Source organism: Balaenoptera borealis (assembly GCF_965194805.1).
Source record: "Balaenoptera borealis genome assembly, chromosome: 12".
Taxonomy (NCBI): Eukaryota; Metazoa; Chordata; class Mammalia; order Artiodactyla; family Balaenopteridae; genus Balaenoptera; species Balaenoptera borealis.
The window spans coordinates 9,274,359-9,297,464 of NC_138869.1; the positions used below are offsets into that span (position 1 = coordinate 9,274,359).

At 40.2% G+C, this 23,106-nt stretch overlaps 1 long non-coding RNA gene across 1 annotated transcript in view; it reads left to right on the forward strand.

Moving 5' to 3' along the window:
• The window catches only part of LOC309608296, a 109,127-nt gene extending 88,215 nt beyond the window's left edge, over positions 1–20,912 (forward strand). Inside the window, exons 2-3 of the long non-coding RNA XR_014232785.1 lie at positions 9,583–14,878; positions 14,911–20,912. This is a non-coding gene — a long non-coding RNA (uncharacterized lncRNA). The remainder of the gene's footprint in view (positions 1–9,582; positions 14,879–14,910) is intronic.
• The last annotated feature ends 2,194 nt before the right edge of the window (positions 20,913–23,106 follow it).

Consider the following 23,106-nt stretch of genomic DNA (forward strand, 5'->3'; position numbering starts at 1 on the left):
GGAAAACCATGTCAAAGATATATTCAGTGATGGAGAGAAATGTTTCTTAAATGATTAGTTCAATTTGCATATCAAAAGGTTTTAGGAAAAAAATAATAGAAAATAATTAACACCAAGAAGAATACAGGTGGGCTGCTGAAGACCAAGAAAAATTGTTACAGAACCAAAAAAAAAAGGCCTCCTGAAAAAGGGGTCAAACCATCTACATAGGAAGAGGAATCAGGCTGCCTTGAGCCTTCTTCACAGGAACATCTGAAAACAGAGAAGCAACATCTAAATGTTTTGCGTCGTAAGGGATTTTTGACTGAAAAACTCTGTACCCAAGTGTCATCAGGCAACAGATAAACACAAGCAACATACAGGGAATAGATAGCCTCTAATAGGCAAAGATTCTGGAGATAAACCATTTCTAGAAAGTCTACGTGATGATATAATTAAGTCAACCAAGAGTTGAAATAAAATGAAAAGCTGCAGTGTCTGAGTCACAGAGAATGACTATTTTCAAATTTATTAGCCATTGCCAAAATGCTCTTCAAAATGATCCTTTAGATTTATGCTGTATCTATCAAGCATACACAGTATCAACTTTCCCACCTGCTTGCCAACACTTAGTATGGTAAGATTTTAAAATTGTTTCCAATCTGATGTGCACTGTTTTATTTTGCATTTTTCTGATGTGAAACTCTACAATGCTTTGCAAAGGGCTGTACCAACTTTCACTCCCATTAGATGCATATTAGCATTTATCTTGACCCATATGTTGTCCATGCTTGAAATGTGGGGAACAACGATGGTCACCAGTTGGCCTGACATAGCCTGAAAATTTGATATAAACTCTTTTAACCATGTAAATACTTCTAGACCCTCTCTATAAATATATGAATATTGCCCCCATTTTAAACACAGAGTGGATATGATGGTACATATCATGACCTTTTTTTATTCAACTATGCATTGTGGAGGGTTCCACAATCCCCCTTCCCTCTACCCCTCACCAACAACAAATTCTGTGAAGAAATTGTGCAGGAAAAATATTCCTTTCTTCCTTTATTACATAATTCAACTAAAACTCAGTAAAGTTTTAATGGAGTATCAAGTTGAAAATCCTAAACAATGTATGGATTTTCTTCCTGTTGATCTAGTGGCCATCCAATGGATCTTCTTTTTCCTACACTACGTCACTGAGAAGATAAACTTTACCTGAAAACTGGCTGTGGTTTCACACACACACACACACACACACATACACATGAATATTTATAAATAAACTATTGATTCAGTCAAATTGCTTAATTTCCAGTTAGTCATGGGATTATAAAATACAGTTTCCTTAAATACCTAGGTAATATTTTACTGAATGAATCCCTCTGTGATAAGTCAAACTGCACCCTAGGCAGATTATATTTTATAGTCACTCTCCAGCTTTGTTTTGTTTTTTTTTTTACTATATAGAGTCAACCACAGTTTCCCTATTTCATCACTGTAACCTGGGTTTGTCTGCATTTCTGCCAAAAACACATTTTCTCCTGATGAGGATATTAATGATAATGTAGCAAGAAAATCTAGGAAGTAAGCATCTAATATTGTGCCTGGCACATAATAGGTGTTGGACATTAGTTTTGAACATGCAAAAATTAAGTCTTGTTTTCTGATTTAATTTTATATTAAATCTATCCTTGTATTCCAAGTTATATTTGAATTGTCATTTTAAATGGTGAAGTGTAGGTCATTTGCATCATATCCATATGATAATCTCCATTACTGGGTCTTCAAAGTTGTTCCATTTTTCTAGATCCGTCCTGTGAAGGTATGTGGGTCAATGCATATGAAATACAATTTTACCTATTATGTAAAGAAATATGATGTAAATAGTTTTTCTTGATGCCCTTCCCTGAGTAGCTACATCACATTTCTCCCCTACACTAATCCTTTAGGATCATGTCTTTCCCCTTGATCACAGAACAAACTTATGTGCACAGAACTCATACCCAGAAGCCATTTTCACTTGAACTGGAAAGGATTAAGTGAAGGTAGCTAGAATGCTGATTGTAATCTTGGACTTTGCTTCTCTTATCCTGATTCAAAATTTTGTTTGCATTCCAGTTAACAAGGTGGATCAAATCCATATCTTTAGTCTGTTTCCCTTTGAAGCATCTTCAAAATGACAGAATAGGAACTTGAAATGGCATAAATTCTACAGAACAAGGGAATGGGAGAGGAGACAACAATGGATAGAGGATTCCACAAATTTCTAAAAGATGGAAAGTAGAAGGACCTGTGGTAATTGATTTAGTAGAGTGGAGAAAGCTAAAACCTAAGTCTACAGATGGCAGAGGGCAATGAGAAGAAAGTTCATTCTATGGAACCCTAGAAAGTTCAGGAATCGGAGGCATCAGGTGAACTTGGGATGGGGAGGATTGAGAACTGGTTGAAAGTCTGTATCAAGAACATCTAGTTCCCCACATCTCCTCCATTACTCCAGCCAGTTAAGTGACTACTCCTCTCTTACCCTGCACAAGAATGGAGATTTGTTCTTCGAAGAATTTGAAAGAGAGAGAAAGAGACACGGGACTGTACGAATAATGGAGGGTGTGGGTGAGCACTGTGAAAAAGCTCCTTCTTTGTTCTCCAGCATCTAAGCTTATATTGTCCTCTTCCCTCCAATCATCTTGCCAATCATCCCTCCAACTCCCCATCCTCCCCGCTTCCCCCAACACACTTTCCCCCAAGGTAAAGAGTGGATGATATGCCCCCGGAGAAACTACCTCAAGAGAAAAAGAAATCTATAGACACTGAGATTTAGGGGCATCTCAAGAAACAAATGTGTCCTACCAAATCACATCACAGTGAAGCCCACCAGGCAGCCAACCCTGCTCATGTCTCATTCTTAAACATACTCTGTCAAAGATCACTAAACATTTGAGGAGCACCTCCAGCATGAAAGGCACACCAGTAATTAAAAACAAAAAACAAAAAAACCCAAAACAAATCATCTGGAAAAAAAGGAACTCAGGGAAAAGAAACAGAAACAACATAGGGAGTAGAAAACAGGTTCAATAATATTCCAAGAGGCAAAAGAGTATACATTGCATCTATGAAATAAGAACAATCAGAAACAAGAAAAAGCTCTTGAAATGATAGCTAGAATTGAAAATATTCCACATAAGAATTAGGAGATAAAGTTAAGAAACTGTCCCAGAAGGTAGAATTAAAAGATCAAGAGGTGAAAAATAGGAGAAAAAAGATAAGAAAATTAGAAGATCATGGCAGAATTTGAAGAATAGGAATTCTAGAAAGAGAGTAGGGACAGTAATGAATTATAAACCATGGAGGGGAGGGGAGAAATCTATGAGTCAATCCATACCAAGGATAAAGAGATGATAGGATAGATAACTGATGATAGATAGATAGATAGATAGATAGATAGATAGATGGTGGGTAGGTAGACAGAAGGATGGATGGATAGATGGGGAGAGAAGGGAGGGCTCTTGCTCTTGGTGGAATGCTGAGTGCTGACTGCTAAATGCAGGAGTTAAATCATCATTTGCAACCATCAAAGTAAAGATTGTTTCAGGCAAGAGTCATCAACGGATGTGAAATCTAGGGGGAAATTTCAATGATGAAGAGGATATTAGCATGGCCTTAAAGTGTCTTCCTGTAGATTTCTTGTCACAAGCAAAAGAAATAACTACCCAATGGGGAAAAAACTGAATAGCACCTGGACCAGGTGACCAAAATTAACACTATCAGTGAGAAGTGGATGGACACTGGGTGTCTCCAGATGTTACGACTTGGAAAGCACAGCATCTCTTTTGTTGTATTCTGACCAGGAATGCATAACTTGAATCTCACCACGAAGAAACACTGGGAAACCAAAATGTGGAGCATTCTACTTAAAATAAAAGGGAGGGGGACTTAACTCTTTAAAAAACAAAGCATCACAAATGATAAAGATTGGCTGTGGAAATGTTCCAGATTAAAAGAGACTAAAGAGACATGACTACTAAATGCAATGCCTGATCCTAGGCTGGATCCTGTACTGGAGGGAAAAAAATAATACAAAAAACATCTTTGGATCAACTGACACAATTGATTTATTGGAATATGAATGATAGATTAAAGTATTATATCAATGTTAAATTCACCAAAGTTATAATAAAACTATAAATATATAAGATAATATCTTTATTCTTATGAAATATATATTGAAGTATTTAGGGATAAAGGGCCATCATGTTAAGTTTTAAATGGTTCAGAAAAAATATTTTTATTATATGTATACACATCACACTTGTGTGTGTGTGTGTGTGTGCAAATGGGGCAAAATGTTACAAATAGGAGAATCTGGGGAAAATTAAAATATATTCACGTAATCTTGAAGTCATTTACAAATATTTATATTTACAAATATTTATATTTACAAATATAAAGTTGTTAAAATTGCCTCGCACTCACCTTTTCTTAGGAAGTTAATAGGTGATGTAACTCCAACAAAGAAATGGAGTGAAACAATTACAAAGAAGAAAAAAAATCCAGGAGACTGGGAGCCACCATGGGGGAAAGAAAGGGCAATTCTCGGGATAATGGTAAAGGCAAGGTTGACAAGTTCACAGGAGACCAAAAGAACCACTGATCCTACCTGGAGCAGGAGGATGGAGAGATTCCAGAAAGATATCCCCCCAATTCCCCAAAATGATATCAATAGATTACCTGACTGCATTGAAAGGAGTTTACAGTTCTTTTAGAGAGTCTGGGAAGAATTAGTGGTAGTAAAAAAAAAAAAAAAAAAAAGGAAATTAGTAACTCTAGGGGAAAATAACTTTGTACAAGAAAAGTAATGTAATGATATACTATTTGGCTCACTTGTGAACAATATTTACCTGGAAACAATACATGGGAACACAGAATGTTCATTTGTCCAAAAATTGTGATAAAACTGTACTGAGAAAAATGAAAAAAAATGGAGTGAAGGAAAGGGATGGATGTGGGCAGATGGGGGTGTAAGAGCACTAAATTCACAGCCTCCATAGCTGCAAGTGAGCTAATGCCCAAGTTGACTGATAAAGAAAAAGCAGCATAAGCAAATCATTTAGAAATATGGGGGAAAATATCAGAAGAAACAGAGGAATAGCAGAAGAAAGAGGTGAAAGACTGAGAAGTTCTGAGAAGCAGAACTCAGAGATGGTGGTGTGACAAGTGAACTGCAGTTTTTTGGGGTTTTTTGTTTGTTTGTAATAAACTTTGTAATACTATTTGATTTATATACATGTATTGTTTAGATTAAAAAAAAATTTTTAAACTCCAGATTTCTGCTCAGTATGATGATTAACAATTTATTTTGCATTTCCTTTTTTGATAGTACTAGGATATAGGTAAAGCCTAGGATATAGGTAAAGCTAAGGCGAGCTGCCAACTAAAAAAGGTGATCATTATACTCACGATAAAACTTTGTTTCTTATGTTAATTGTTTAAAGTTGTGAGTGTGGGGTGGCGTGTCTGTGTGTGTGTGTGTGTGTGTGTGTGTGTGTGTGTGTGTGTGTTGGTATTGAAAGGGAGAGAAAAAGAAAGGTTTGAGTTTTGAATAATTCAGGTATTCGCAAAACTCAAGAAGGAACCACTAGTCATTTACATGCTTTATAATATGCTTGTGCTCAAGAGAGTAATTAGGACCCAAGTGGAGTTTGATGACCAAGCATAAGAAAAGGAAGCACAAAGAGAGGGGTTCTGATCAAATAGGAGGTTGTTGTCTTTAATTTTGGGTACAGAACAGGATGGAAAGGGGGAAACATAGAAAAGATGTTTATTTATTTGATTTTTACAGATTAGGCACTTGACATAATGTGGTACAGCTGGGGAATTATTTTACCTGCAGGACAGGTGTAACAGAGCAGGGCGCAAGAGGAGTTTCTACATGTTACATGGGTTTCAAGCTGATATTTCCCTAGGGAAGTGGGGACGCCAAGGAGAAGAGTGTGGGCGGTACCAAGTAGCTCATTCTGGTTGGTGGAAATTTCACGGCTAGGCAGAAATACGTCGAATTTTCTTTGGCCAAAAGACATGTGTAAGAATACCAGTGATTTCTTAATCCAATTTTGCAAGTACAAACAGTGACTGTGTATTATAAAAAGGGCTATTCAGATTTAGATTTCTTCATAGTTCCAATAAGGCAAAGATCAAATTCTAAATGTAAAAAAGAAAAGACAGGCAAGCAGACAAGGAGTGAGAACGCTCTAAAAACTTGAGAGGCATTTTAATTGCTTTATAGTTTATGGCAAATGGAAGCCAACATGCAAAACTGAGTTAAAATGTTATGGTTTTGGAGTTTTTTACTCTCTTGTGTCAATCTGAAGTAAAACGAAGCATATGCTTTTTCAAAGGCTGATGATGTCAATGTTATTGATTGGAAATGCTCCTTGGTTATAACGCCAAATATCCCATCAAAACGAAAGTTTTCGAGTCCATGATCTGGATGTTTCCAAACATCTAGATATTCAGTGCCATGTAGACAAAACATACAAATGACATAACCCCAAACACACAGACATTTCACAGAAACTTGCAGGTTGTGTCCAAATATTTAGATGGTATGACTAGATGTGCCTTGCTCTTATCTCAGGCCTGAGGAAGTGGGCTGTGCAAAGCGCATGACTTTATTTAAATCTGTCTTAAGTTAGCTTGGCTTTTTGCTGAAATGAGTTATGACTGCAACTCTTTAATAATCACATGCACAAGTTTGACTGTGTTGTTTAGCACATCAAGAAAAAAAAAAGATTTGTACTCTGGGGTTTCTAAACCTGGGTCAGGAGTTTGTTACATTTATTTTAGTGATCAATTTGGTCTCAAGTGGACAACCTGGTAGCTGAATTTTTAAACATAACAGAAATCAGGTGTGACCTGTGTGTTTTTTTTTTTGGTTGAACTGAGGACAGTGCAAGAATGAGTACCCCCTCGGATGACAGTATTCCCCTAGGAGATTCAAGAATGAGGAGCACCCAGTCTACCAGAGGAACATTTTCCTAAACTCACCTACTACCCCAAATTTTCAATTTAAGAGAGGGGGGAGAATTTAACCAAATGAGTTAAAAAAAAAAAAAAAGAAACGCTTCCCTTTCCAATAACTCCTAAAGTTTTTAATAGGTACGTGTACATACATAGATATGGATGTAGAGACAACAACAAAAAATCTACCTCATATAGTTCTAACATCTAAGTGAATAAAGTCCCAAATCAAATCCTCCTATGTGGTAAAGAAGTAATGGAGATGGAAGCAAACAAAAATACTTCCTGGTTTTCTGAGTTTCTGAGGTCTTTAGTGAAAGAGAGCATTTTTCTTGGCTCTGGACTATTACCTTTTCACGTGTGACCCTGTGGGAAGCTTACAATTCTTCCATAGCAATATAGGATTCTCTTTCCAGAGCTACCTATGGTTTGGTCCCCATTAAATGATGAAATTGCAACACATGAGAGCAGGAAAGAACACCTCAGAGGAAATTCAGCTCAACCCTTTTGCCCTCTCCACGAGGGAAGCAAGATGTTAAGGCTCTGATCCTGGGTCCCAGAGCTAATGGGAAGCAGAGCCCAGGTGTCCCATCGCCCGGCGCTGTGCTCTCTGCTGTGTTCCACTTGTCACACTACTTCTCATCCGTGAGAGGGATTGGCATTCCTCCCTCATTCCCACTTGACTCTCGTAACTTTTTCCCAGACATGCTCTTGGCTTGCCTCTGATCTTTTTCTGATTCTCCTCATAAACTAATCCTGTAGCTTCTAACCTTAAAATGTCTGAATTTTTGCTGAGATAGCATCTATAAACAACTTATTAATGCATTTTCAAAAACGTTATGGCAAAATAGTGCAATGAAGAGAATATTAAGTTTGGATTTAGGAAACCTAGATTGTAATCCTGAGTATGTCTTTAATTTTCTGTAGCTTTGGGTAAGTTGCTTTGCCTTTCTCCTACACAGTTTTCTGATCTATAAAATTAAATATTTTCTATTTCCATAGTTGTATGATTATTTTGCTTTTTAGTAAATTTAGCTATGGAAACAAACAAAAAAACTATTTTTCTTAATCTTCATAATTCCTTACCCACTGGAACAAATCTATATTCTTCATGTAGTGCCTTGGTCTCAACTTCCCTTCCCACCCAGCAAAATGGGAATTGTCTCTATGTAGTTCTCTTTATACACTGCTTACCACGGCACCATACAGACTCATTAGCTTAATAAGTATTTTTCAATGTGATGATGACAACAATTATAAAATATAGTGCAAACGTTGACATTCTAACGCCTGACATTTAAAAATCTTTCTGTTTTACTCCTCCTTTCAAAACATGAGTTTTGGCAAAAGAAAATTAATTAAATTGCTTTAGGGTCCATCCCTAGCCAAACTGTTAGGTTAATTAGGTTTAGAGGGATCCTAGGAGAGGCATCTTTCTTTCTTGGCCCCTAATAGCCAGGCTTTGCTTAATCTTTTCCAAAAAAATTGGAATTCAAGTGGATAAAGAAATATTTGAGGGACTTCCCTGGCGGTCCGGTGGTTAAGACTTCACCTTCCAATGCAGGGGGTGCGGGTTCGATCCCTGGTCGGGGAGCTAAAATCCCACATGACTTGTGGCCAGAAAAGCAAAACATAAAACAGAAGCAGTATTGTTACAAATTCAATAAAGACTTTAAAAAAATGGTCTACGTAAAAAAAAAAATCATTAAAAAGAAGAGCAATATTTGAGATAGAGGCTAAATAAGATTTTAGCCCTTGGGAAGACTATGGTATTTCTTTCTTTTTAAAAGTGTGTTTAAAAGAAAAAGAAACACCTTTTTAGGAGATGAAAGGAGGTAACTGGTTTATAAATAAGACTTACTTAGGTTTATGGTCTCTAGGATTTGCCATAACATGTTCCCTGGAAAAGGAATTCCATGCTATTGGAAAGTGTGCAGTATGCCTCAAGTCTAAAATGAATTTGAGTAGTCAAAGGTAACTACCCAATAGCAAATATGAGTCATCATTCCAAATGATAAGCAAAGGACAAAAATTAAATGAGAGGAGAAAAAAAGCAGAATTACTGGAAGCTTTATTGGATTATCCAGAATGTTAGTGCATCTCCTCTGCTTACAGAACTGGATTTGCCTTTTGAAGACATTCTAGCTATTAGGCACCATGCTAGCTAGCATGGCGGTGTGGCTTCACTAGTTTATTGGCAATTACAACTTTTTTCTTGTCTGATGGTGCTCTGTGTTAGAGAGATGGTTTATTTGTCCTGGTCTTCCTGAGAAAATGAATGCTCATTTTGAACTTTCTCCTGCTTGACACTGGTGCTAGGAACACGGGGGTGGCTTTAAATATGCTATGGGAGAGATTCTTGCTTTATTTGGCATGACACTTCAAGGAAAGAGCAATAAAAGGAAAAATGGCAGGAGGGAACTCTTAAGCCAAGTGCAATTAAAAACAGTGAACATGACCTGATCTTTCACTCTCACAACTCACGGTGAATGAGAACAGAAAGTCCATTCATTAGGATGAAGCCTGACATGCAGATATTTGGGTCTCTTGCTAGAGAATAAAAGATGAGCTATCATTAAAAAGACATACAGGGCTTCCCTGGTGGCACAGTGGTTGAGAATCTGCCTGCTAATGCAGGGGACACAGGTTCGAGCCCTGGTCTGGGAAGATCCCACATGCCGCGGAGCAACTAGGCCCGTGAGCCACAACTACTGAGCCTGCGCGTCTGGAGCCCATGCTCCGCAACAAGAGAGGCCACGATAGTGAGAGGCCCGCGCACTGCAATGAAGAGTGGCCCCCGCTTGCCACAACTAGAGAAAGCCCTCGCACAGAAACGAAGACCCAACACAGCCAAAAATAAATAAATAAAATAAATAAATTTAAAAAAAAAAGCGTAAAAAGACATACAGGGAGCCACAAATCTTCATACTACTGCGTTCGGAATGACTAGGGAATCTCCTTGTCAACCATAAGGCCAGCTATGAATTGACCACAGTGCCTGAACGTCTTCTAGTAATTTAGAAGGATATATGTGCCATTCATCGAAATGCTTTTCAGAGGAGAATTTCTTTTCAGGGGTTCACCTTCACAATCCATGTGTACCCCGTCATAATAGAAACACATAGTTCAAAAAAATCCCTTCTGCCAAGTTGGACTTCAGTGAAATAAAGAGCTGATAATTCCATAATGCTTGTGATCATTTCTCTTCTACCTTCCCTAGGAATTTTTTTTTCTTTTTTTGCCATATATCCCTGCTCACTAGCTTCTCCAACAGAACAAAGAGGAAATTTTAAAAGATGGCGCTCAAACAAGAATTTGAATCCTATGCAAAAGCAGCAGGTTTGGGAAAAGGTTCTAAGAGGAAGAGGCTGAAACTTTATTTACCAGGAATTTGAGAATTATGTTTTAACTGTTTCAAAGTCTGCCAGTGAGAATTTTTCAGAATTGACCACCGGAACAAACAGGAATTTTGAGACAGGCAAATCAGTAAATACCTTAAAATCACATTCCCAAAGGCCTGTCTCTCATAGCTAAAGTTTCACCATTAAAGAGATGGCCAGGGCTTCCCTGGTGGCGCAGTGGTTGAGAATCTGCCTGCTAATGCAGCGGACACGGGTTCGAGCCCTGGTCTGGGAAGATCCCACATGCCGCGGAGCAACTGGGCCCGTGAGCCACAACTGCTGAGCCTGCGCGTCTGGAGCCTGTGCCCCGCAACGGGAGGGGCCGCGATAGTGAGAGGCCCGCGCACCGCGATGAAGAGTGGCCCTCGCACCACGATGAAGAGTGGCCCCCACTTGCTGCAACTAGAGAAAGCCCTCACATGAAACGAAGACCCAACACAGCTAAGAATAAATAAATAAATAGAGTAAAAAAAAAAAAAAAAAAAAAAGAGATGGTCATTTGAATTATAACCTACCATAAAGCAAATATTCCCTGAGACATGATCACATATTAATGCACTGTTATCTCTTCATACTGCCACAGGGTGACTTCTGTAGTCTGATTCTATTTCTGGAATAATCATTGCCTGAGAGTAAATTTGAAGAGCGTGTAGGAGTGATGGGGACCCTAGTGGGGAGTGGGGTGGGGTAGAGATGGAGGGAAGGAGATGGTATACGAACCAAGTAGAGAAAGTGGTGCAAAGCAAGGGCACTGACCCAGGAATTTCTGGGTTGAGCCCAGTGAGCACGTCTTGTCTGCCTGGGAGCTGCATGGGCCGCTAAGCAGCCAAAGCAAGGAGAGGAAGGAGAGGAAGGGGATCCTGAAGTAAATTTTATCTTCACGGTTTGGTTTAGTTCTGACTCTTGGCCACCTAGAGAGTAGACAGGATGACAAAGATTTTAGCTTTGGTGACAGGTCAACTCTGGGGAGGAGAAGACTGCAGAACGGAGGAGGATTTTGGCCTGCCACGGTGTGTGTGTGCATGTGTGTGTGCGTGTGTGTGCATGTGTGTGTGCATGTGTGTGTATAGAAATCGGAATCAGGAGTTTGATAGCAGAGCAGGCCCTTCTGGTTTGAACAGCAGAGTCATCTTGGTAAGCAAACAGAAACTCATAGTAAGTCGAACTAAGAATCAGAAGAGAGGCTGGATTTGGGGGTTAGAGGATGGGTGGTGAGGAGCTCTGTGGCTGGGAAAAGCTGTACTGATCTTTGCTCTTTTTGGCATTGTGCCTTCTTTGTCTTTTTCTCTCTTGTCATTTTGTGCTTGTCTCATCTTTCCTTTTTATTTGTTTGTTTCTTTTAAATGTGGTAAAAAAAACATGACACAAAATTTACCCTCTTAACCATTTCCAAGTGTCCAGTTCAGTAGCATTATGTATGTTCACACTGATGTGCAACCAACCTCCAGAACGTCTTCATCTGGCAAAACTGAAACTACTCCCATTGAAAAAAGTCCCCATTCTCCCTCCCCTCAGCCCCTGGCAACCACCGTTCTACTTTCTGTTTCTATGAATCTGATGATTCTAGGGATTCTGTAAGGGGAGTCTTAACAGAATTTGTTGCTTTGCGACTGGCTTATTTCACTTAACTTAATGTCCATGTTGCAGCAAATTTCAGAATCTCCTTCCTTTTTCAGGATGAATAACGTTCCGTTGTGTGTATGGACCACATTTGGTTTCTCCGTTCTCTTGTCGATGGACACTCGAGGTGCTTCCGCCTTTTGGCTGTTGGGCATGCTTTCCATTTCTAGCAGTTCCTTTCCCTCTTCCTTAATTGTATACATCAGGAAACTGAAGTATATATTTTACATTATTTATTTACTAAATAAATCATCAGGAGAAAGGCAGGAAGCATAACATATGGAAATCAGGTTAGTTTCCAGTTAACTGTATGACCTTGGACAAGTTAATTAATATCGCTAAGTCTCTGTACATCTGTAAATTGAGGGATTTGGTCTAGATGAATGTCCTCCTAAGGTCCATGATTTTTTGTTCTCTCTTCTTATGTTTAAAGCAGGAGGGTTAAATTATTATCTCAAATCAAGTAGATAGTTCCTCACTTGTATGAGACTATTTTGGATTTTTTTCCCTTAGAGTAAACAATATCTTAAGAAAGAAGCCTCCACTTCTGAACTCTTTTTATGAGACTGTTTATATTTTCCACTTGTACTGCATTTTACTTGTAATGAGTTTCCTAAGTTTCCTATAGATAAACTCTAAATTTGTCTGTTTTAAACCTAGCCTCAATCAAGTTTTTTTTATTGCACAAATATTCATTGAGCACTTATGTATGTCCAGAATTATGTTAGTCACCATGGAGGCTTTAAAAAAAAAAAAAAGAGAAAAAGAGCAGTATAAGACAATGGTACTGCTCTTAAGAAGCTCAAAACCGGGCTTCCCTGGTGGCGCAGTGGTTGAGAGTCTGCCTGCCAATGCAGGGGACACGGGTTCGAGCCCTGGTCTGGGAAGATCCCACATGCCGCGGAGCAGCTGGGCCCGTGAGCCACAACTACTGAGCCTGCGCGTCTGGAGCCTGTGCTCCGCAACAAGAGAGGCTGCGATAGTGAGAGGCCCGCGCACCGTGATGAAGAGTGGCCCCCGCTTGCCACAACTAGAGAAAAGCCCTCGCACAGAAACAAAGACCCAACACAGCCATAAATAAATAAATAAATAAATAAAAATTAAAATTACTCCCAGTCCATCTATCTTCCTAAGAGTTTGGGGTGTTCTCAAACCCTTTGAAAAAAACAAAAAAAAAGAAGCTCAAAACCTAGTGAACTGCATCCCAGGTTTAGGGGATTATTAATTTTTTTAAATTTCTTTTCAAGTTATCCTAAGTTATACCTGGATTTTATCTTCACTACTGTTTCTAAAATTGATTAATCCTGTGATATTTCTCTGGTTTTCCTTCCGCATTCAGAACATTAGGTATTTTCTGATCTGGTGGACACTAACAGAAATGCAGTCCTTCATAAGCTAAAGTCCTTGCATGTACAGCATGGTACGTAGTGCTGTGTACTTCGCCCATGAAGGCATATCATGAAGAAGAATTGGAGGGACCTCCCTGGTGGTCCAGTGGTTAAGACTCCACGCTTCCAATGCAGGGGGGCTGGGTTCGATCCCTGATCTGGGAACTAGATTCTGCATGCCACAACTAAGAGCCTGCATGCCACAACTAAAGACCCCGCACGCTGCAACTAAGACCCAGTGCGGCCAAATAAATATTTTTTTAAAAAAAGAAGAATTGGAAACAACATTTTTAAATTATTCAGAAGAACTGTTGAGTGTATGCAAGCAGTCTTCCTACTCTGGAAAGATGAAGGATTATGAGCACACCATCAAAGTCTAATAAATATTGATAGATGTTAATGAAGGACACTGGAACTAGGGAGATACAACAGAAGTCGAAAATGGACTCTGGACCAATTAAATAAGCCAAACAACATTTAAGAAATGTGCTACTCTGAAGAAATAGTATGGGCTTATTGAACACATTAAGTCTTGAGGCGAGGCAGAGGCTGTAAGCACAGCTTTAAATAAGAGTTTGATAGATGAATACAACAGGCTTAAAGGAAAACATGTAGATAAAAGACCCGCCCGTCCACGTGGTTTGGCAGCTGCTGTTACTTGTGGCTGCTTCAACTCCATGTGGTCCCTCTGGAGACGAGGAGCCCCTGTTGAAGCTGTTGTTTCTATGGGCTGAATTGTGTGTCATCCCCTAGTTCATATATTGAAGTCCTAACTCCCAGCACTTCAGACTGTGACCATATTTGATGACAGCACCTCTACAGAGCTGATGAAGTTAAAACGAGGTCATTAGGATGGGCCCTAATCCAATATCACGGATGTCCTTATAAGAAGGATAAATTTGGACACAGACAGGCACAGAAGGAAGACAGTGTGAAGACATAGGGAGAAGATGGCCATTTACAAGCCAGGGAGAGAGGCCAGGAACAGATCTTTCCATTGTGGCCCTCACAAGGAACCAGCCCTGAGGTCATCTTGATCTTGGACTTCCAGCCTCCAGAACTGTGAGACGATAAATTTCTGTTAAGCCGCCCATTCTGTGGTATATTTATGGTGCCCTGAGCTGACTGACACAGTCGTGACACACATCTTTTTTCATTTATTTAACAAACACCTATCTAGAGCTTACTATGTGCCAGGCACACTTTAAGCACTTTACAAATATTAATTTAAACCTTATAATGGCTCTATGAGGTAGGGACTGCTCTGGTCCCCATTTTGCAAATGGGGTAACCAAAGCACAAAGAGAGTAAGCAACTTGCCCAAAGTCTCCTACTTGGTAAGTAATGGAGCCAGGATGTGAACCTGACCAGCCTGACTCAAGTCCGTGTGCTGAAACCCCACTCCATACTGTCTCTCTTCTTTTGTCTCCTGGGATTTAACCAGAGGTTCCAAGATACAGGTTAAAACCTGTCTCCCCAGAGAGAGAGAGAGAGAGAGAGAGAGAGAGAGAGAGAGAGAGAGAGAGAGAGAGAGAGAGAGAGTGTATGTGTGTGTGTGTTTAAATCTAATATCATACCATCCCTCACTGCCAAGTAGATAGAAATCACATTTCATAAAGTTTTTCTAGATTTTTAAGCCTCACATCAAGGAAAATAATCCAGGATTCCTACAAAATATTTGCTGGTCCTTCCTGAGAGGCAGACCGTCGGACTACCCGGGCTTTGAATGAATAATTCTTATTTCTTACCCAGCAACATTCCACGGAGGTATGAGAGGAGCGATGTTGTCTTCTCTGTGGGCCTGCAGGTAACTCCTTCTAGCTATGAGGGACACGAAGAGCTGCAGGAAAGATCAGCCTCTGCGTGCAGGCAGAGGGCTTTTCTGACTGTGCTCTTGGCTGTCAACGGACCATCATCCAACATGTGTGCAGGTGCCTGACTTCAACGTGTGACAAAAATCTCTCTACAAAATCAACCAGAGAAGCCAAATTTAATTACTAAACGTTTTAGAACATGAGAAACTAGGGGAAAACATCAGTGCAGGGAAAGACAGAACTCTTTATCCCTGGCCAGAAAACACAAGGCTTTTGAAGCTTGGTGTTGTCCTGGTGGCATTCTCCACGAGGAGCATCGGAAGCTGGACAGCAGTGCAGCGGGGAGAGTTAATTCCTTTCTAATTATTAAATGGAAGGAAAGTACACATGTCCAACCTGCTGAACATGCACTGGGCTGCACGCGTTCCCACACCCTACCCTTGAGAGTTTCAGGTTGAAAGACTTTGTTTGCACTCCTTCATTGCTCAGAGTCTTGAGTGGAGGAGCCAGAAACACACCTCTTTACTCCTTCCCATTTCAGCTGACTCACCTGTAGATTTTATGGAGGTGATCACGAGAAGCCAAGGTAGGGCAGTGGAGGTCAAGGTGGTGCCAGCAAAAGTTTGGACTTTAATGAATCAACATACTTAGTGATTGAAAAGATAGAGGGAAGGACTTCTTATTCTTCATGCATTCAGTGCTTTTTCCCTTTCCTCAAGTTGATACCGGAACCCAAGTTATGCAGTGAGCACGTCGGCAGGAGAGCAACAAAGCTTTTTCCAATTATGACCAAGGAAACAAGCCAAAGTACGCTCAGCAAGAAGGGGGCTCTTCTACACCTCTCACGTCCAGTCAAAAGCCTGGCTTCTTCAAAACGATCTGTGTGGTTTTCTGTCTTGTTCTAATAGGAAGCACTGACACTTTTTTTTTCTCAAGTTATCTCTGGTATTTCCAAGCAGGCCCCAGTCCTAAAATTTCCACTGCAGAGAAACCCTAAGCAAGCTTGTTGGCAAGTCTCTCCTGTTGATCTGGGAGCCAGCTCTGCCCCAGGTGTTCTAATGTTGACATGCACTGCAGCGAGCCGACTTAGAACATCTGAAAACAAAAGGAGAAAAGCATTATGAAATGTGATTGCTACCTGGGATATGTCAGATAGGAAGGAAACAAGTCTTTTGTAAGGAAGCAGGTCTCAGCCTGAATCTCAGTGCCCCAGTAAAGAATGCCAGGAGATTGGTGGTTTGATGGTGGTGGTGATGGTGGTGGTGGTGCAGAAGGAGAGTCAAGAATTTCTAAATGAGAACACCTGGCTCTAGAGAAGCAGCTTGATGCACTGCCATTAGGTATCAGCACCTACCAAACCTGTGGCAAGGACATGGTTCATTCTGGTATGGTCCATTCACTTCAGGCAAATATAAGAAGCAAGATCAGGGGCTTCCCTGGTGGCGCAGTGGTTAAGAACCCGCCTGCCATTGCAGGGGACACGGGTTCAAGCCCTGGTCGGGGAAGATCCCACATGCCACGGAGCAACAAAGCCCGTGCGCCACAACTACTGAGCCTGTGCTCTAGAGCTCCATGCACCACAACTACTGAGCCTGTGCTCTAGAGCCCGTGCGCCACAACTACTGAAGCCCGTGTGCTGCAACTACTGAAGCCCACGTGCCTAGAGCCTGTGCTCTGCAACAAGAGAAGCCACCGCAATGAGAAGCACGTGCACCTCAACAAAGAGTAGCCTCCACTCACCGCAACTAGAGAAAGCCCGCGCGCAGCGACGAAGACCCAGCGCAGCCAAAAATAAATTAATTAATCAAAAAAAGAAGCAAGATCAGATCCACCCACAGCAGGCTTGTGAGAAAACTTCACGAGAAGCCAGGGAACTGGGAAATATTTCTATAACTGAAACCTTTGTAGATCTGTGATATCTTTGGAGATGTTGCTAGAGGATGAAGTTATAGATAAGGTCAAGACTGGGTTTGCCTTCTTTACTGGGTAGTTTAACTCGAATTGAAGGCTCTGGAGAGTTCTAGTTCTTCGTGTCATGCTGAAGGCAAAAAAAAAAAAAAAGAAAAAAAGAAACACGTTGCAAACCACCTCCCACCCAAAACTGAAGTTCTTTATCACTCTTTTAAAGAGATACCATGACAGCATAGCAGGTAGCTTTATGCTCCTTCAGGTCCTTCTAACTCGAATAACAACATTGCTAGTTTATCATTTCCAGCTAAGTCAGGCAATACCTGCTATGCAGGATTTCTAAGCAAAATGATTTACTGCAAGAAACTATCAATTGCCTGTCTGTCTTGGTGACTCTAAAGAGATTGACAAAGAGCAGAGATATGAAAGGAAAATATTTGTGAAATTAAATCAGAGTCCCTGCTCCCTCCACTTGGCACCACTCTTATCTTTCTAGAGTGATTCTAAGACTCTTATTCAAGTTGAAAGCTCACCCTGCCTTTCCACAATGAATATTCGTATAATTGGATGTTCGTTTCTTACTCATTTAGCTAACCAATTTATTTCAGGTGCAGCCTAAGTGTATAGGGTGTGAACCAATTTGCATGTACTTTTTGATCAGAATAAGAGTGTCATCCTACCACAAGTGAGGCTAAAATTCACACAAAGAAGCATAGTATGTAAGGCACTTTGTAAAAGGAACCTGATATTTTCTGATTATTTTAGTACACTGGGTTCAAGTAGAGCTTGTAAAAAGGTCTTATAAGGTTATTCTTTAAAAAAAAAAAAAGTAGGTGGATCTAGAGACTGTCATACAGAGTGAAGTAAGTCAGAAAGAGAAAAACAAATATCGTATATTAACGCATATATGTGGAGCCTAGAAAAATGGTACAGATGAACCAGTTTGCAGGGCAGAAGTAGAAACACAGATGTAGAGAACAAACGTATGGACACCAAGGGGGGAAAGCAGCGGGGGGGTGGTGGTGGGATGAATTGGGAGATTGGGATTGACATGTATACACGAATATGTATAAAATAGATAACTAATAAGAACCTGCTGTATAAAAAAATAAATAAAATAAAATTCAAACATTAAAAAAAAAAAACCTGATATTGATGAAAGTGCCTAAGTATTTTCTTACCCAAGCTAATTTGTGTTGGTTAAGTTATGCTGATGGATTGCATAACCGAATTAGGAAGCAGGAATGCTAGAAACCCGCTTGAGGTTGAAAGGGCAATGAAGTTAAAATAACTGTGGTCTCCAAAGTATTGACTCAAGAAAATGCTCTGGGTTCATGGAGGGAGTTGGAGAGAAAGTCAAAGGAATTCAGTGGTTATGTGGTAGAGTAGTAAGATTTCTGAATCAATAGTCAAGGGATCTAACTTCAGATTTCAGTGTTTGTCGCCTCACCCTGGGGAATTCGTTTCTTCTCTCTGGGCTTTGTCCGTAGAATGAGGTGCTTGGATTAGATGATCTTTGAGGTCCCTTCTGTGTCTATTAGTCTGTAAATAGGTGACATCAGTTTAGAGGATGCTGGTTTTGATCAGTAACACATTTTTTGTTTATACATGATTTAATTAAATGAAAATTTGTACTATAGTAGCATGCTGAGGATTTTTCCAATGGCTTTTCCAATCCCTGCATACAACTTGGTTAACCAGGCTATTTAAATGGTTTAAAACTAGAAACTTCCAGGTAGAATTAATGGGGTAGGACTGTCGATTATAGCTCAATTAAAAAAATTAATGGGGTGGGGAGATTATCAGAGAAAACTGTCAAAATAGCAGGATGGGGCTTCCTTGGTGGTGCAGTGGTTAAGAATCCACCTGCCAATGCAGGGGACACGGGTTCAAGCCCTGGTCCGGGAAGATCCCACAGGCCGTGGAGCAACTAAGCCCGTGTGCCACAACTACTGAGCCTGCGCTCTAGAGCCTGGGAGCCACAACTCCTGAAGCCCGGGCACCTAGAGCCCATGCTCTGCAACAAGAGAAGCCACCGCAGTGAGAAGCCCGTGCACTGCAACGAAGAGTAACCCCCCCGCCCCCCCGCCACTCACCGCAACTCGAGAAAGCCCGTGCACAGCAACAAAGACCCAATGTAGCCAAAAAATAAATAAATAATAGCAGGATGGAGACCTTAAATCAAACAAAAGAATGAAGGTATATAATACTTGTCTAAATTTTAGCAGCAGGAATATGAGAGCTAGGGAATTTGAAGGCCACAGTAGGAAAATATGTGTTCATAAATATTCTTTTCCTTTGGACAATAAACTTTGGTTTAAAAGAATAAAGAAAACACAGAGGATGATCAAAATAAATATTTCTAACATTGAAGAAATAAAATAACATTAAAAAATCCTTGATACTTCATAGTCTGCAGGCAAAGACATAAAGCCGCTTCAATAAAGGTGGTTAACTGAATAAATGTTAGCCTATAAGCTATCTTTGGAAGCCTAATTTTTATAACCTCAACTAGTCAACTTCAAAATCTCCACACAAAGAAGGAATTCTATAGAAAATATGGAAGTCAAGAAGCGGGAGCTGAAGGGAGGCAAGAGAGAGGTCCTGTCCTGAGGCACACGTGCATGTCCCCTTGCTGTGAAGGGCACTGGCCAGGCTGCGGTCAGCCCAGCTCACGACTGCCTGTCTTAGTGGGCGTTCCCTGGGACACAGACCCAGAGACGGAGATTTGCCTGCAGGAGGGTCAGTGGGAATTCTCTCAGGAGTGGCACCTGGAAGGGAGTGAGGGAAGCAGGACTGGGCAGGAGGAGAAGTCGAGCGGTGATGCAGTTACAACAAAGGCCTCAGCCAATTCCGCGGGAAATTTCTGGAGCTGGGATGGCCTTTCCAAGTTGGCTCAAGTCAAAGCAGGAAGGCTGGGCCTTTGTACAATCACCTGAACTGGTCACTGGATATAAGCTGCACCTGGGAAGAGAGTATAACCTTGGGTGAAGCAGCTCCCTGGGGCTGAGGGCAATGCCCAAAGAGAAACTCAGCTGTGAGTTTTAAGCAGCCAATACTGTCAGTTGCTGGGGGAAACAGCCCTGACCTGGGGGGAAGGGGATCTGGGATCCTACACTAGATGTCAACAAGTCTATGCACCACAGATAATGAACTTTATTCACAGGAGTCTCTGCACAAGAAACTTGGCAATACATGGTCTATGCCCATATCCAATGAGAAATAACACATTAAAAGAAGAATTTAAAATGTCTTAATAACGGGAAGGTGTGACCACTAACAATGTATCTGTGAGGGAGGAGCCAAAGAAAAATGACATGAGGGAGAAAAAAAATCCAACTTAAAGGGCACAGGTGTCTGGAATTAGTGTCATAGTGAAAACATGTCCTAGCATCTCACTATGCCTGACGGCATCATCCTATTACATACAGCCCATCACTGTGACTGATATTTATAATGATTAGATCTTCAAGAAAATAGAATTCCTTACATTTTGTTTATAAAGGAAAAACAGATTTCAGAGTAATTTCCTTCCAGAATAGTTAATGGTTTAAAAACTTGACTGCTTACAGCTATTCAGACTCCACCCCCTTCCCTGAAGGATGAGCGTAGCCAAGTTTTTACTATATGCATGGATGTGGCGATTAAAGGTTAATAGGCATGGCTTCAACAAAGGCTTTATTACGTAGATGCTCCTAGTGCAGATCTGTGGCAGCAGCTCTATATCTTATTTCTTTTCTTCCTTAATCAGGTCCCCTAGGTAGTACACTTGATAAGCAAGAGACCAGGTACAGATTCGTTTAGGTGAATTCTTTCTTTCAGGTCAATTGTTAAGTTTGGAGCATGCTCTTTGCCTCATCAGTCATCTTGCCCTTGCTAACCTGGCTTAGGAAAACTTTCTGCCAACACGTAGAATTCTGCTCTAGCTCAGCCATTCAGCCAGAGCCTCTTTTCTAACATATAAAGAAGACATGGTAAAAGCAGATACCTAACCAGCTTTCAGAAACTACGCCTGCGGCCGGGGGAGGGAGTGAGCGGTTGTTGCCTTTCAACTGACTCAGCCAAGTGTGAGGAGAAAGTATTCCTGAAAATTAACCTAACTGGAAAGTCAATGGAAGTACATTTTTTTTTTTTTTTTTTATGAAACGCTGAATCATTCTGATGCATGGAGCCAGAAGTTTATGCAATTTCTCTTTTATCACCGGAAGATCTTTAGTAATTGTGGGCACTCCTCTTATTTCAATAGCTTCAGAGAGGGATTGTTGACACCTTAGATTAAGCCAGTGGATACATGCCATCTTTTTCCATTCATAAACTCAAAGAACCAGGCATGTGCTAAAAACCTGAAAGTTGTTAAAGAACTGGACTTCAATTTTTTTTTAACCTTGAATTCTTTTTAACATTCCTGGGGACTTCCCTGGTCCAGTGGTTAAGACTTCGCCTTCCAATGCAGGGGGTGCTTGTTTGATCCCTGGTTGGGGAGCTAAGGTCCCACGTGCCTTGCGCCAAAAAACCCCAAAAAACATGAAACAGAAGCAATATTGAAAAATGGTCCACATCAAAAAAAAAATCTTAAAAAAAAAATTCCTTTAAGACCTCTATACCATGAAAACAATTAGGAATCCTCTATTTAAAAAAAAAAAAATTATCACCATAGTAAGAACACTTAACATGAGATCTACCCGCTTAACAAATTTTTCAGCGTACAATATAGTATTGTTGACTCTAGGTACGAGGTTGTACAGATATCTAGAACTTATTCATCTTGTTTAGCCCATTGATTAGTAACTCCCCATTTCCTCCATCTCCCCGCCCCTTGCAACCACCATTGTACTCTTTGATTCTATGAATTTGACTATTTTAGATACTTCATATAAGTGGAATCATGCAGTATTTGTCTTTCTGTGACTGGCTTATTTCACTTAGCATGATGTCCTCAAGGTCTATCCATGTTGCCTCATATTGCAGACTTTCCTTCTTTTTGGGGGCTGAATAATATTTCATTATATGCATACGCCACATTTTCTTTATCTACTCATTGGTCGAAGGACATTTATGTTGTTTCTATATCTTGGCTATTGTGAAGGGTGCTGCAATGAACATGGATGGAAGTGCTGATATCTCTTAGAGATCCTACGAGTCTTCTAATCTTAAATGCATCAAAATCATATCCATTCTCTGCCTCTCTCTTCCCCTCATCATTCTTTGTCTTCAGACAAGCCTTCTGGCTAATATGGCATTTCTAGCACATGCATTGATTGCTGTGTTTTCACAGTGTGAAAAGCATAACACATTATACCCTGGCAACCTCTCTGCTAACTAAATCGAGGAAACTGGCCATAATCTCAAAAGCAGGATCTTACATTTTTATATCTTACATCTTATAAAGAAAGACTTTATTTTCTCTGTGAAATCATATACAAATATTAGTATACTTGACCTCAAAAATATCATTGGATGACTTAATTCCAATAACCTTGGAGCAAACTGGAGCTTATTATTTACACCTCAGTGATTTAAGACACATTTGGAATATACTCAAGTCTTCCTAATTTTATGTAGAAGGGAATCACAGAAGACAGCTAATGTCACTGGAGGTAGAATTCTATTGTTGTTAAAGATCAACTAAAGGCCCATTGTGAAGGGATAATTTCTAGAATATGCATGGCCTGGGAGGAAGAATGGACCTTAAGTTAAACTGGCAATATAACTTAAAGTGTTCTTGTTTAAAGTGAGAAGTTAAAGTTTCTCCAGTCTATAGGAGATCTGATTACATGAATGGTGATTTATTTTACTATATTTCATTTATTCCTACTTAACCTTGAGCAGGAACACAGCTATAAGCTATCATTGTTCCATGAGACTAAAAAACAGATTATAGTTCTGCTTCCAGCCATGATGGAATAACTAGTACCAGACTTGCCCTCCCACTAAACAACTAGAAAACTGAGCAAAATTTATGAAACTGTTTTTCAG